Consider the following 14,971-nt stretch of genomic DNA (forward strand, 5'->3'; position numbering starts at 1 on the left):
TGTCAAGTAGGAGGCCGTGCACAATTCTGATTTGATGGAGACGGACATGCGAGCACGGAGGAACATCTGGTGAAACTTCTGAAATGCCTGTTTCGCTGCCACTGCTACTGTGTAATCCGAAATCTCCAGAGGGGAAGGCCCCAAATCCTCGGCTTTGCCTGTTGCTTGGCGGCCGGGGCAGGGGTCGAAGCGCTAGGCAGAGATGGTGCTTGGTGCTCGGTGTCAGAGGGCTGGTCGGAGGCTTGAAGTTTTCGGACGGACTCAGAGTTGGACTGTGGTCGGGTGCTTCCAGGATGCTGCATCGGCAAGTTTGCGGCGCTGGAAGCTCACGGCAGGGAGAGTTTCTCCCTTCTACTGTCTGCGTGAGATGATGAGGCTATCGGGACTTTGAGACTTTTTTTTTACCGTGCCCATGGTCTGCTCTTTATCAAATTATGGTATTACTTTGCACTGTTGTAACTATATGTTATAATTATGTGGTTTTTGTCAGTTTTAGTCTTGGTCTGTCTTGTGTTTCTGTGATATCATACTGGAGGAACATTGTATCATTTTTTAATGCATGCATTACTAAATGACAATAAACGAGGACTGAGTGTCCTCATAATCTAATCTAATCTAATCTAATAAAGTTGCCACAGAGTGTAGGTCTTGCAACCTGGTTTCCTTCAGTACTGCGTCCGTGTGGCACCGATCTGAGCTGTGACACTATTACAGCACCAGCAACCCGGAGTCAATGCTGCTGCTGTCTAGTGGGGCTTGTTCGTTCTCCCTGTGACCACATGGGTTTCCTGCGGGTACTCCGGTTCACCCTCATGTTCCAGAGACATAGGGGTCAGGGTTAGCAAGCTCTGGGCATGCCGTCTCGGTGACGGAAGCACGGTGACGTTCCGGGGCTGCTCCCCCTGCACACCCTCAGACCGTGATGGCCAAGCAACAGATTTCAACAGATGGATATATGATGAATAAAGCTAATCTTTACAAACAGAATCTTTTCACCGTATCTCAGTTTGCATAACAATAATAAACCAATTCTATCAATTGTACCAATTCTTTTCAGTCTTGGGTGAAAACCTGTCAGTAAGATAAACAGAAGTGGACATGGAATCCCTGAGGCGTTGTCCAAAAGTACACCACAGGACCTTTGGACTGCAAGCCAATTTCTTTTGACCTCGACTGTTTCTTTCCCAGTCAGACCATAATTATTGTAATAATTATTCTTTCCATCACTTAAGTCAACGGGGAAGCAATTAGCAACCAGATTGCTGTTCTGAACTGATGCTTGCCAGGTTAGACTTGACATCCCGTTAATGGTCAGGACGGTTCACGGTCAGTCTGCTCACAGCTTCCCTGGGCATGGGGCTTGTCAGGACTCGGACGTTAAACACAGGACGTTCTGCAGATGCTGGACATCCAGAGTAACACACACACACACACGGCAGGTGAGGCAGCATCAACGGAGGGGAATAAACAGTCGATGTTTCAGTTCATCAGGACTGGAAAGGAAGGGGGACGGAACCAGAATAAGAAGATGGGAGAGGGGAAGAAGTACAGACTGGAAGGTGACAGGTGAGACCAGGTGAGGGGGAAAGTGGGTGGGTGGGAAAGGCAAAGGGCTGCGGAAGAAGGAATATAATAGGAGAGGAGAGTGGGCCATGGGAAAAAGGGAAGGAGGAGGAGCAGCCGAGGGTAGCGATTGGCAGGCAAGGAGAAGAGAAGGGGTAAGAGCAAAACTGGGAATGGGAAAAGGGGAGAAGGGAGGGTCTGAAGTTTCAGGGAGTCAGAGGAGATCCTGCCTCTGCTGATACCAGGGGACAGGCAGTTCAGGAGGGTGGATCAGCCCGTTTAGGGGGACCAGGGTTTCCGGAGCTCTCTTCCCAACAAGCTGTGGTTCCGCGGTCAATTGGAAAGGGTTAGGATGAAGCGGCAAAAAGACTGATATGCACCAGTGACGTTAAGAGTTGCGGATTAAGAGGGGTGTGACTAGATACGGATTGCTACATCTTATTGGTAGAAAAACTGGTGGAACAGAATGGGATAAGATCAAAGGACTATAAGAGGGGAATAGAATCAAGCCATTTATCCCATCGAGTCTGTTCCTCCATTCCATCACGGCTGATTTATTAACCCTCTCAACCCCATTCTCCTGCCTTCTCCCTGTAACCTTTAATGCCTTTACTAATCAGAGAACTATCAACCTCCACTTTAAATATACCCAATGACCTGGCCTCCATAGTCACCCGTGGCAAAGAATTCCAGAGATTCATCTGCGCTTTGGTGAGAGAAATTCTTTCTCATCTCTGTTCTATTCTGAGGCCGTGCCCTCTGATCTTGGACTCTCCCACGATAGGAAACATCCTCCCTACATCCACTCTACCTTTCAATATTCAGTGGACTTCAGTGAGATCCCCTCTCGTTCTGCTGAACAGTGAGCACAGGCCCAGAGCCATCAAAAGCTCCCCAAACATTAACCCTTTCATTCCCAGGATCATTCTCGTGTACCTCCTCTGGACCCCGTCTAATGCCAGCACATTCTTTATTAGATCAGGGATCCAAAACTGCTCATGATACTCCAAGTACGGTCTGGCCAATGCCTTATAAAGCCTCAGCATTACTTGTTCATTATACAGTGCACTGAGGTAGAACAAGGTAAAGCAATAACGACGCGGAATATAGTGTAACAGCAACAGAGAAAGCACAGTGCAGGCAGACACTGAGGTGCAAGACCATGACGAGGTAGAGTAGATTGTGAGGTCAGGAGCGTCGTCTCATTGTAGAAGAGGTCCACTGCAGTGTCAGCAGGGTAGAAGCTGCCCCTGACCCTGGTAGCTGCAAGAAGATGACATGGCCCCGATGGTGGTTGTCTGATGACGGACGTTGCCTTGTTAAGGCAGTGCCTCCTGTAGATACTCCCGATGGTGAGGAAGGGGATGTGCCGATAATGTCCAGGGCAGAGTCCGCTACTCTGTGCACCCTTACACCCTGTGCGGTGGACAGTGATGAGACCGGACGGGACACTTTCACCAGTACTTCTGTGGAAGTTTGTCAGAGTGTTCAGTGGCAAACTGCACCTCCTTACCCTCCTAAGAGTCGGGGTGTGGGTGGAAACCGGAGCACCCAGAGGAAACCCACACAGTCATGGGGAGAGCATCCTGACCCCACACAGGCATCAGCCGAGGTCAGGATCGAACCCGGGTCACGGGAGACGAGAGGGAGTGGCTGTACCTGCTACACCACTGTGCCAGCCCTTTCAGCTCTTTGTCCTTCTGTTGCCTTATCCTGTCTTCGTCACATCTTGTCATCCTTCTTGTCAGCTCTGCGTGAATGTTTACCCCCTTGGACCCCCTTCTCCCGGAGACTGGTTTGCCTATGCATGGTTGCTTCCAGCCTCTCCTTTTCCCTCCACATCTGGCGATTCCCGTTGGAATTTTAGATTTCAGCAGTTTAGCAGTTGTTGGCAGTTTGTTCTGATTCAGCAGTTCATCAGTCTCTGTGCTGGGCTGCGAGCGTCACCGCCTTTCAGACGTCTCCATATGCAGCAAGACCAAGATGATCACCTGCCACCATTCCTTTCATCCTTCTCAAAAGCGGAGAAACACACAAAAAAAGCAGAAATTAGGAGCAGGGTTGCCCTCTTCATTGTCTGCCTGCGCTGCACTTTCTCTGCGACCGTAACACTTTATTCTGCACTCTGTGATTGTTGTGCCATGTACCACCTCAATGTGAAATAACCTGTAGCTGGTACATTTTATTCTGCACGACTATTGCCTTACCTTGTTCTACTCAATGTGATGAAACAATCTGTATGCTGTGAGGAGGATGCTAAGAGGATGCAGGGTGACTTGGATAGGTTGGGTGAGTGGGCAAATTCATGGCAGATGCTATTTAATGTGGATAAATGTGAGGTTATCCACTTTGGTGGCAAGAACAGGAAAACAGATTATTATCTGAATGGTGGCCGATTAGGAAAAAGGGGAGGTGCAACGAGACCTGGGTGTCATTGTACACCAGTCATTGAAAGTGGGCATGCAGGTACAGCAGGCGGTGAAAAAGGCAAATGGTATGCTGGCATTTATAGCAAGAGGATTCGAGTACAGGAGCAGGGAGGTACTACTGCAGTTGTACAAGGCCTTGGTGAGACCACACCTGGAGTATTGCGTGCAGTTTTGGTCTCCTAATCTGAGGAAAGACATTCTTGCCATAGAGGGAGTACAAAGAAGGTTCACCAGATTGATTCCTGGGATGGCAGGACTTTCATATGATGAAAGACTGGATCGACTAGGCTCATACTCGCTGGAATTTAGAAGATTGAGGGGGGATCTTATTGAAACGTATAAAATTCTAAAGGGATTGGACAGGCTAGATGCAGGAAGATTGTTCCCGATGTTGGGGAAGTCAAGAACGAGGGGTCACGGTTTAAGGATAAAGGGGAAGCCTTTTAGGACCGATATGAGGAAAAACTTCTTCACACAGAGAGTGGTGAATCTGTGGAATTCTCTGATACAGGAAACAGTTGAGGCCAGTTCATTGGCTATATTTAAGAGGGAGTTAGATATGACCCTTGTGGCTAAAGGGATCAGGGGTATGGAGGGAAGGCGGTACAGGGTTCTGAGTTGGATGATCAGCCATGATCATACTGAATGACGGTGCAGGCTCGAAGGGCTGAATGGCCTACTCCTGCACCTATTTTCTATGTTTCTATGTATGGACAAGCTTTTCCCTGTAACTCTGTACATGACAACAAAAAACCAGTTTACCAATTTACCAACTGCGCAATTCGCTCCTGAAAGTCAGTCACCTTCTCTCCATACCCTTTAGTCTTCTGACATCAAGGAATCTATCCACCTCCTTCTTAAATACATTTACAGTTTTATAACCTGGAACAGTACAACACTGGGATGGGCCCTTCACCCCACAGTGTGCTGAACATGAGTTGGGGTATTGTCACCTCATTATAGGAAAGATGTGGAAGCTTTAGAGAGAGTGCAGCAGAGGTTTACCAGGATGCTGCCTGGGTTAGAGAGCATGCTTTATGAGGATAGGTCGAGCCAGTTTGGGATTTTCTCTCTTTGGAGCAAAGGAGGATGAGAGGTGACTTGATAGAGGTGTACAAGATGATAAGAGGCACTGATCAAGTGGACAGTTAGAGACTTTTCCCTGGGATGGAAATGGCTAATATGAGCAGGCATAATTTTAAGGTGATTGGAGGAAAGTCCAGGGGACTGGGATGTCAGAGATAAGTTCTCTACATAGGGAGACGAGGGTGTGTAGAAAGCACTGCCAGGGTTAGTGACGGTGACAGGTGCATTAAGGACATTTAGGAGACTCTTAGGTAGGCACATGCGTGAAAGAAAAATAGAGGGCTATGTGGGAGGGAAGGGTTAGATTGCACTTGGAGTAGGTTCAATGGTCAGCACAACATTGTGGGCCAAAGGGCCTGCACTGTGCTGTAGTGTTCTTTGTTCTATGATGCCGAATTAAACTAAATCTCTTCTGCCTGCACGTGATCCATATCCTCTATTTCATGCACATTCATGTCTAACAACCTCTTCAGCACCACTTTTGAATCTTCTTCCACCACTAGCCCTGGCAGCCCATTTCAGAGACCTACCAGAAGAACTGCTACACAATCTCCTTTAAACTTCCCCTTTGTCATTTCTAATTCATGTCCTCTAGTATATGACATTCCTACCCTGGAAAAAAGATTCTGATTGTCACCTCTTGTAATTTTATAAACCTTCCGCCCCAGTGAGCCCGCGCTGCCCAATTACACCCATGTGACGCATTAACCTACTAACCCGTACGTCTTTGGAATGTGGGAGGAAACCAGAGCACCTGGCGGAAACCCACACCGAGACAGGACCAACATACAAATTTCTTGCAGACTGCAGTGGAACTGAATTCAGGTCATTGGTGCTATAATAACATGACGCTAACTGCTTTGTTACAGTATCACCCAGTATTATACCTCACGTGCTCTAATCTGCTCCTCTGTACCTTTTCCAAAGCCTTTAGATATTTACTGTAAAGAAGGACCAGAATTGGACACAATACTCCAAGTACGTCAGCAGCATTGGATTTCTACAGTGCTACAAGCAGGCCTTTTGGCGCATATTGACCAAGTTGTCGAACTGAGCTGATAGCATTTGACCAATACCACTGGAAACCTTTCCTGCCCAAATGCCTCCTAAATGTTGTAATTGTACCTGCCTCAGTCACTTTCTCCGGCAGCTCGTTCCACACACCCACCGCCCTCTGTGGGAAAAGGTTGCGCATCAACATCCTTTCAAATTTTCCCCCGTTCACGCTCATCCCATGTCTTTAAATCTTAGACTCCCCTGATTGTATTCTGCATATGGAAATGTCCTGAGCTTCATGGGAATGAAAGGGTTAACGAGTGAGGAGCATTTGATGTCTCTGGGCCTGTACTCGCTGAATTTAGAAGAATGGTTGGGGGAGGTGGGGATCTCATTGAAACTGACTGAATATTGAAAGAGCAGGAAAGAGTGGCTATTTCCTTTAGCGGGGTAGTCTAGGACTAGAGGGCACAGACTCAGAATTGAAGGATGTCCCTTTACAGCAGAGATGAGGAGGGATTTCCTCAGTCAGAGAGTGGTGAATCTGTGGAATTCATCATCACAGCTAACTGTGGAGGCCAAATCATTGAGTATATTTAAAGCGGAGGTTGATAGGTTCTTGGTTAGTCAGGGTGTTAAAGGTTACAGGGAGAAGGCAGGAGAATGAGGTTGAGAGGGATAATAAATTAGCCATGATGGAATGACCAGACTCGGTGGGCCAAATGGCCTAATTCTGTTCCTATGTCTTATGGTCTTTTTCTGTCCACAATGGAGGCTGGTTTCTGTGAGGTGCCTGCCTCTCCTTCGCACAGTCCCACTCGGAGAGGAGAAGAGGCCGTTGACGGTGACTGAAGTGGGACCACGGTGCACTAGACAGACAGCCCCTGTGGAATACGTGGTAGGAAAGTCCAAGTAACGGGACAGCCAAAAAGCAAGTGAATCAAGAAACCTCTTAGCCTCAGAGCTCACTCTTCCTGTGCAACGCTGACTGGCTCAGGCAAGAATTCTCTGTGACTAATTAACTTAATGCCCTGCACAGAAAACCTGCTTGCCTGAGCCTCATGGACTATTCAGCTGATGTAAATGGATAGATTTATATATATGTGGAGAAAAGGAGGAGAAAGTTCTGAGCTGGATTTAGGTTAATTTCCTTCCAATTAGACGAAGGAACGATTTATGCTTTCAGGTCCTCAAATCCATCCTGTTCCATTTATTAAATCAACGATGAAATCCCCAAAACTCTGTTACGAATTCTCTTCCTGCGTATACAGTTTCAGTATCTACACAAGAGTTTGACATGCAAACCCTATTAATTTATCAGGGCCAGCTCAGAATCAAATGTGGACTTTTCTCTCTCGGCAAACAGCTGCTTCGAGGAGAGGCACTTTCCCAGCTTGGGGGTAGGGGTGGGGGCAGGGGGACCCTGAATGGATCAGTGTGCTGTCTGCAGCAGCCAGGGCAGGCCACTGACTGATGCCTGGGACCTGCCGTCAGCGTGGGTTTCAGTGCCTCCAAGCCTGCGTTTCTGCAGCACCTTTGACAAACTGATAATCATGTAGCAAAGTGTATGGTCGTGCATTTTGGTGGAAGGAATAGATTATTTTCTAAACGGGGAGCAAATTCATCAGGGGTGCAAAGGGGCTTGAGAATCCTTATGCAGGATTCCCTAAAAGGTTAACTTTTAACTTGCAGGTAGGGAAGCCAAATGTAATGTTAGCATTCATTTTGAGAGGACTAGAATATAAAAGCAAGGCTGTAATGCTGAGGCTTTATAAGGCATTGGTCAGACCGCACTTGAGAGTATCGCGAGCGGTTTTGGGCCCCTTATCTAAGAAAGGATGTGCTGGTATCAGAGAGGGTCTGGGGAAGTTCACGAGAATGATCCCGGGAGTGAAAGGGTTAATGAGTGGAGGGGCCACTGCAGAGGATCATAAAAAAGCTGCAGAAAGTAGCAAACTCAGCCAGCTCCCTCATGGGCAATAACCTCCCCAAGATCGAGGACATCTTCAGAAGATGATACCTCAAAAAGGCAGCATCCATCACCAACGACCCCAGAACATGCCGCGAAGACGCACGCTCAGAAACAGGAAGGTGAAGACACACGTTCAGGAACAGGAACGTGGAGATGCACACTCAGGAAGAGGAACGTGACTACACACACTCAGGAACGGGAACACGATTACACACACTCAGGAACAGGAACACGATTACACACACTCAGGAACAGGAACGTGATTACACACACTCAGGAACGGGAACGTGAAGACGCACACTCAGGAACAGGAACATGATTACACACACTCAGGAACGGGAACGTGAAGACACACACTCAGGAACAGGAACGTGAAGACGCACACTCAGGAACAGGAACATGATTACACACACTCAGGAACGGGAACGTGAAGACACACACTCAGGAACAGGAACGTGAAGACGCACACTCAGGAACAGGAACATGATTACACACACTCAGGAACGGGAACGTGAAGACACACACTCAGGAACAGGAACGTGAAGACGCACACTCAGGAACAGGAACGTGATTACACACACTCATGAATGGGAATCTGAAGACGCACACTCAGCTACGGGAACTTCAAGACGCACGCTCAGGAACAGGAATGTGACTACACACGCTCAGGAACGGGAACGCGAAGACACACGCTCAGTGACGGGAATGTGATTACACACACTCAGGAACAGGAACACGATTACACACACTCAGGAACAGGAACGTGAAGACACTCACTCAGTAACGGGAACGTGATTACACACACTCAGGAACGGGAATGTGATTACACACACTCAGGAACAGGAATGTGATTACACACATGCAGGAACAGGAACATGATTACACACACCCAGGAACTGGAATGTTAAGATGCACACTGAGGAACAGGAACATGAAGACACACACTCAGGAATGGGAACGCGATTACACACACTCAGGAACAGGAATGTGATTACGCACACTCAGGAACAGGAATGTGATTACACACACTCAGGAACGGGAACGTGATTATGCACACTCAGGAAGGGGAACGCGATTACACACAGTCAGGAACAGGAATGTGATTACACACACTCAGGAATGAGAGCATGATTACGCACAATCAGGAGCAGGAACGTGAAGATGCACACTCAGGAACAGGAACGCAAAGATGCACACTCAGGTATGAGAACGTGAAGATGCACACTCAGGAACGGGAACATGAAGACACACACTCAGTGACGGGAATGTGATTACACACACTCAAGAACAGGAACATGATTACACACACTCAGGAACAGGAACGTGAAGACACACACTCAGTAACGGGAATGTGATTACACACACTCAGGAACAGGAACGTGATTACACACACTCAGGAACAGGAATGTGATTACACACATGCAGGAACAGGAACGTGATTACACACACCCAGGAACTGGAATGTGAAGATGCACACTGAGGAACAGGAACATGAAGACACACACTCAGGAGCGAGAACGCGAAGACACACACTCAGGAACAGGAACGTGAAGATGCACACTCAGGAATGGGAACGCGATTACACACACTCAGGAACAGGAACATGATTACACACACTCAGGACAGGAACATGATTACACACACTCAGGAACAGGAATGCGATTACACACACTCAGGAACGGGAACGCGAAGATACACACTTAGGAACTGGAACGTGAAGACACGAACGGGAACGTGAAGACACACTCAGAGCTTCAGGGACAGCTTTCCCTCTCACCATCTGAGTTCTGAATGCATGAGGATCCCATCGAACATAAACAAAGAAATCTATAGCACATTACCGGCCCTTCGGCCCACAATGTTGTGCCAACCATGTAACCTACTCTAGAAACTGCCTTGAATTTCCCTACTGCAGGGCCCTCTATTTTTATAAGCTCCAATTACCTAAGAAACTGTTGTATCCACTTCCACCACCATTGCTGGCAGTGCATTCCACGCACTCACCACTCTCTGTGTGAAAAACTTACCCCTGACATACCCATGTCAGGGTTTACCATGTAGACCACCTCACTATTTTCCCTATCTTTTGCACAGCTGATTTAGTTTAATTCAGTTGTTAATGTATATATTTGTCATTGTTATGTATAGTTTTTATTATTCTACATTGCACTGTGCTGCTGTAAAACAACAAATATCACAACATACGCCGGTGATACTAAACCTGATTCTGATTCTGATTCTGACGTGTGCGGAGCATTTGCTGGCTCTAGGCTTGTACTCACTGGAGTTTAGCAGAATGGGGATGTTGGATCTCATTGAAACTTATCCAATACTCAAAAGCCTAAACGGAGTGGAAATGGAGAAGGTGTTTTTTATTGTGGGGAAGTCTAAAACCAGAGGACACCCCCTCAAAATAGAGGGACATACCTTTAGAACAGAGATAAGGAGGAATTTCTTTAGCCAGAGGGTGGTGAATCTGTGGAATTCATTGCCACAGATGGCTGTGGAGGCCAAGTCATTGGGTACATTTAAAATGGAGCTTGATGGCTTCTTGATTAGTAAGGTCATAAATGGTTCTGGGGAGAAGGCAGCAGAATAGGGTTGAGAGGGAGAATAAATCAGCCATGACGGAATGGCAGAGCAAACTCGATGATCTGTATGGCCTAATTCTGCTCCTATGTGTCATGATCCTAAACTCCACACTCAAAGTACTTCCACAGCACAAGATACATTTCTGTTAGTGTTCATACAGATCAAACCATCACACAGTGCATTGAGGTCGTACAAGGTAAAATAAAGTGCAAAAGTTACTGAAAAAGTACGTTGCAGGTAAACAATAAAGTGCAAATTCATAATGAGGTGGATTGCGAGGCCAAGATTCCATCTTATTGTATAAGAGGTCATTCTAGAATCTGATAACAGTGGGATAGACGCTGTCTTAAAGTCTGTGGCACATGCTTTCAGGCTTTTGTTTCTTCTGTACAATGGGAGAGGGCAGAAGGGAGGAGGGAGGAGAAATGTGTCTTGTGCTGTGGAAATACTTTGGGAATGTGGAATTTACGACGGTGAAACATAGGAGCAGAATCAGGCTATTCGGCCCATTGAGTGTGCTCTGACATTTTATCATGGATGTATTATTACCCCTCTCAACACCATCCTCATGCCTTCTCCCCATGACTAATCAAGAACCCATCAAACTCCATTTTAAATATACCCAATGACTTGGCCTCCACAGCCATCTGTGGATCTGTGGAATGCTCTGCCTCAGAGGGTAGTGGAGGCCAATTCTCTGGATGCTTTCAAGAAAGTTAGAGCTCTTAATGATAGCGGAGTGAAGGGATATGGGGAGAAGGCAGGAACGGGGTACTGATTGTGGATGATCAGCCATGATCACAGTGAATGGTGGTGCTGGCTCGAAGGGCTGAATGGCCTACTCCTGCACCTATTGTTTATTGTCTGTGGCAATGAATTCCTCAGATTCATCATCCTCTGGTTAAAGAAATTCCTCCTTATCTCTGTTCTAAAGGTATGTCCCTCTATTCTGAGGGGTGTCCTCTGTCTTAGACCTCCCCACTATAGAAAACATCTTCTCCATTTCCACTCTGTTTAGGTCTTTCAGTATTGAATAAGTTTCAATGAGTTCCCCCTCATTCTGCTAAACTCCAGTGAGTACAAGCCCAGAGCCAGCAAATGCTCCGCACACGTCAGAATCAGAATCAGGTTTAGTATCACTGGCATATCTCGTGAAGTTTGTTGTTTTTGCAGCAGCACAGTGCAATACGTAATAATTAAAAAACTGTAAATTATGATCAAAATATATATGCAAGACAAGCTTTTCGCTGTATCTTGGTGCATGTGACAATAATAAACCAATAGCAATATCAGCCCTGCCAAAGGGTTTTGGCCCGAAACGTCGACTGTACTTTTTTCCATAGAGGCTGCCTGGCCTGCTGAGTTCCTCCAGCATTTTGTGTGTGTTGCTCCAATACCAGTACCACCAGGCACAAGGGCAGCTTCTACCCTGCTGTGACAGGACTTTTGAACAGCCCCCTGGTACTTTCACCTCACAATCTAACTCGTTATGTGCTTGCACCTTATTGTCTGCCTGCCTGCACTTTCTCTAACTGTTACACTTTATCCCGCATTCTGTCATTGTTTTACCTTGTTCGACCTCAGTGCGCCGTTGTCATGATTTGATCTGTATGAACAAAATGAGCTCAGCAAGTGAGGCAGCATCGATGGAGGGGAGTAAACAGTTCAAAGTTTCACGTGATATTAATAAATCGTTACCGATCCCAGCAGTGAAATACCTTGCTTTGCATCAACAGCCCAGTCTGAGGATGTGCTGGAGGGCAACCTGTAAGGTCACCACGTCTCTGGTGCCAACATAGCACGCCCACAACTTACTAACCCTGACCCATATGTCTTTGGAATGTCTCTGGAACCAAGGAGCCCACGCGGTCACAGGGGAAGGTACAAATTCCTTACAGACAGCGGAGGGGATGGAAACAGATGGTAGGGATTGAAACAAAGCGGTAAAGCTTTGCGCTAGCTGCTACACTACCATGCAATGGTCTGTCTGCTTATGCAAACAAAAGTTCTTCAATATCTAACTACATATGAATTGGCTTTAGTATTCTTGACACAGTGAAAGTCTTGTACAGCTCGCACAGATCAAGTCACTGCACAGTGCATTGAATTAGTACAAGGTAAAAGGACAGCCGAATGCAGAATAAAGTGTAACAGCTACAGAGAAAGTGCCATGCAGGTAGAGAGTAAGGTGCAAAGCCATGATGAGATAGACTGTGAGGTCAGGAGTTCATTTTATTGTACTAGGGAACCATTCCGTAGTCTTATAACTGGGAGACAGAAGCTGTCCTTGTGACTGTGGTATGTGCTTTCAGGCTTTTGTGTCTTCTACTTGATGGGAGAGGGGAGAAGAGAGATTGTCCAGAATGCAGTAAAGATTTATAAGGATGTTGCTAGAACTCAAGGGATTGAGTTATAAGACCTTATATTCCTTGAAGTGTAGGAGGCCGAGAGGTAATCTTACAGAGATGTATAAAATCATGAGGGGGAAAAAGGCTGTCGACTGTTCTCAGTCTTTTCCCCAGGGCTGGGGAATCAAGATCTACAGGGTGTAGGTTTAAACAGAGAGAGGAATGAATTAATCGGACCTTGAAGAGCAATATTTCTTTTCATACACAAAGGGCTGCCAGAGGCAGCTGAGGCAGGTATAACAACAACTCTGCAAAGACAGTTGGACAGGTACATAGATTGGACAAGTTTAGAAGGTTATGAGCCGAGTCATAGAGCACTGCAACACAGAAACAGTCCCTTCAGCCCATCAAGTCCATGTCAAGCTATTTATCTGCCTAGTCCCATCAATATGCACCTGGACCATAGCCCTCCATATCTCTCCCATCCATGTACCTATCCAAATTTCTCTTAAATGTTGAAATCGAGCCCGTATCCAGCACTTCCACTGACAGCTCATTTCACACTGTACCTTCTGAATGAAGAAATTCCCCCTCATGTTCCCCTTAAACATTTCACCTTTCACCCTTAACCTATGATCTCTGGTTGTAGTCTCACCCAACCTCAGTGGAAAAAGCCTGTTTGCATTTACCCGATCTATACTCCTCATAATTTGGTATACTTTGATCTCCCCTCATTTGTTTATGCCCTAGGGAGTAAGACCAGCTTTGATAGGACGAGGGAAGTTGGACGAGCTTTGATGGGGTATCTTGGTTAGCATGGACCATTTGGGCTGAAGGGCCTGTTTCTGTGCTTTGTGATTGTACAACTCTACATTCTGTCATTGCTTCTCCTTTGTGCTATCTCAGCACACTGTTGTAATGAGGTCACCTGTAAGGATGGCATTTAAAACACAGTTTTATTTCACTGTAGCTCAGTACATGACTATAATAAACCAATTTACCAACTTACCAAGTTAGAAACTTACAAAGTCAATGGTTTATCCATCGCCTTTTGGCCCTTCCCTCCACCTCCTTATAGTGGCTACCTCCCCTCTAAACTTCAGTCCAGATGAAGAGCCTTAACCAGAAATGTTGACTGTCCATTCCCTCCACAGATGCTGCCCGACCCATTGAATTCCTCCAGCTTTAAATGAATCTTCCTCTAGTTGGCAAAATTGAACCAACTGTCTGGCACAGAGATTGGTTGTACCACTTACAATTAGTGTCTCAGACCACAAGACATACGAGGGGTGATTGATAAGTTTGTGGCCTAAGGTAGAAGGAGTCAATTTTAGAAAACCTAGCACACTTATTTTTCAACATAGTCCCCTCCCACATTTACACACTGAGTCCAGCGGTCGTGGAGCATACGGATCTTGGACCTCCAGACCAGAAAGCATCCACAGCAGGGGTGATAGATAAGTTTGTAGCCTAAGGTAGACGGAGATGAGTTATACAGCTCTCGTTATATGCGCATGCAGGTCAACTCTTTGAGTGATTGTGCAGAAAGTTTGAAGTTAATAACTCATCTCCTTCTACCGTAGGCCACGAGCTTATCAATCTCCCCTCGTCGAGCAGAATGAGGCCACTTGGTCCATTAAACCTGCTTTGCTCTGCCATTCCATCATGGCTGATTTATTTTCCCTCTCAACCCCACTCTCTTGCCTTCTCTCTGCAACTTTTCACACTCTTACTAATCACAAACCTATCAACCTCCGCTTTAAATAGACCCAATGACTTGGCCTCCACAGCCGCCTGTGGCAATGATTTCTGCCCTCTGACCGAAGGGATCTCTCCTCTAAAGGGACGACCCTCTATTCTGAGGCTGTGCCCTCTGCTAGACTCTAGGGTGGGGGTGCTGCAGTCTGGAGCAGCTGAAGAGGTGCACAAGGGTCCCAATGTGTCGGGCAACATCTGTGGCAGGAAATGAGTCAGAATCGGAATCC

This window comes from Mobula hypostoma, chromosome 1 (genome assembly GCF_963921235.1).
Source record: "Mobula hypostoma chromosome 1, sMobHyp1.1, whole genome shotgun sequence".
NCBI lineage: Eukaryota > Metazoa > Chordata > Chondrichthyes > Myliobatiformes > Myliobatidae > Mobula > Mobula hypostoma.